We start from the raw sequence: 2035 nt of genomic DNA, 5'->3' as shown, positions 1-2035 counted from the left end.
AAAAAAAAAAAAAAAAAAATGAAGTGGATGTCAAGTCATCTGGGGAGCATTTACAAGGTAAAGGCATCCACAAGAGTCTAGTTCTCAACTCTCCAACCCTCGCCCCATCCAGGGAAGTTTCCATACCTTCCTCTTAAAAATCACTGCCATAGTAAGCTCCCATTACTGATGAAAACATATATTTCTCAATGTGATGAATTGGGGGAAGGATTGATAACTGCTGATGTGGAAGACAAAGGAATATTGAGAGATGGGGAGCCAACACCTCCCTTTTATTTGCCATGTCCAGGTGCTGTAGTGCTTTACATATTTTAACTCATTTAGTCTTCACAGTAATCCTCCAAAGGGGTTATTGTTACTAACTCCATTTTCTAGATAGAGAAACTGAGGCACAGAGAGGTTAGGTAACTTGATTGAGGCCATATAGACAATAAGTGGCAGTGCTGGGAGTCAAGCCCAGAGCCTGGCTCTGGAGTTCATGCTATGACTAGTTACTGAGTGGAGGACTCAACCATCAAAACGACACCCACATATTTCACAATGCCTGTGCACATGAACTAGTCAGTAAATCTGTATATTTTACCAATAACGTCATTTGTGTTTTTCCCAACCCTTTGTTTTATAAAACCCTAGGGAAGCATCCTTTCATTATCATTGAATAGGAATTCTGGAATCCTGGGTACACCAAGCCATTTATCTGGAGGTATCTGGCGAAGGACTATTTTGTTTAAAAAAAAAACAAAAAAAAAAACCAAAAAAAACAACTAGCCAAAATATGAAGTAACAAAATTTGTACTTTGAGATGCCACATGTATTAAAACAAGTCTGGATTTATTTATATCTTTAATCATTTTCTCTCGTGTTTCAACATGTTTTTAGTCTCTCTAGTAGGTTATGAAATCCAGTTCAAATAGATTTCTCAACAGTTGGTTCTGAACATAGGTACTCAGGGGAATATCACGAACTTTCTCTAATTCACCACTCATGTCCAGCATGAAAAGATATTAGAAAGCTACTACTTTGTTCTGGTTATTTTCTGGTTTCCTATTTCTCAGCTGTGAACTTGAGTAGGTCTGTATTGAGACCAATTTCTTCCTTGTTCAGCCATCACTGCCTGCCCCAGGTGCTGCTCCCAAGTTGGCCTTAACCGCTCAACCTTTGTGTACTTTCTCCTTGCCCTTCCCCTAACCCTAATGACGATTTTACCTCTCAAGGAAGATGCCTGTCCTTTTTGAATGTTTCCTCTGTGAAAGGCATTTCAGCCTCCTGGGAAGCACAAGGAATGCTCTTTGCTAAAGGCATACCTCCCAGTCAACTGTTTAAACTTTATTTAAAGGTGGACAATAAATTGCTTTATGTCCATGATTATCTGCCCAATTGCAAATGAAAATGGACCCACGACAAGAGTTGTAGAAGGTCGTGAGAGGAAGCAAAGTCTTTTCTTCTCCAGAGCTATAGTGGTGCAGGAATACTCTGCCAATTCTCTCTCTTTTTCTTATTTTTTTTTTTTGAGAAGGAGTTTCACTCTTGTTGCCCAGGCTGGAGTGCAATCATGCGATCTCAGCCTATTGCAACCTTTGCCACCTGGGTTCAAGAGATTCTCCTGTCTCAACCTCCCGAGTAGCTGGGATTACAGGTGTGTGCCACCACATCCAGCTAATTTTTGTATTTTTAGTAGAGACAGAGCTTCATCATATTGGTCAGGCTGCTCTCAAACTCCTGACCTTAGGTGATCTGCCCACCTCCGACTTCCAAAGTGCTGGGATTACAGGCATGAGCCACCACTCCTGGCCCAATTCTCCTTACTGAGGTGTGTGTATGTAGTATTTAGTTGATTTTTATGATTGCAAAAATAATACAAAATTGCCATAGCTATTTGAAAAACAAAGAAAGGCACAAAGATGTATATAAAGTAATCTACAGTACCACAACCAGATATAATGCATGTTAATCATGTCAATATGTAGATATTAACTGGTATCCACCAAGTCACTAAAAGGACATGTTCGATTCACTGTTTTGTTATATGATTTTT

This window comes from Colobus angolensis, unplaced genomic scaffold (assembly GCF_000951035.1).
Source record: "Colobus angolensis palliatus isolate OR3802 unplaced genomic scaffold, Cang.pa_1.0 Scaffold197, whole genome shotgun sequence".
Taxonomy (NCBI): domain Eukaryota; kingdom Metazoa; phylum Chordata; class Mammalia; order Primates; family Cercopithecidae; genus Colobus; species Colobus angolensis.
The sequence above is the reverse complement of the archived record's forward strand: the minus strand, read 5'-3'. Positions refer to the sequence as shown.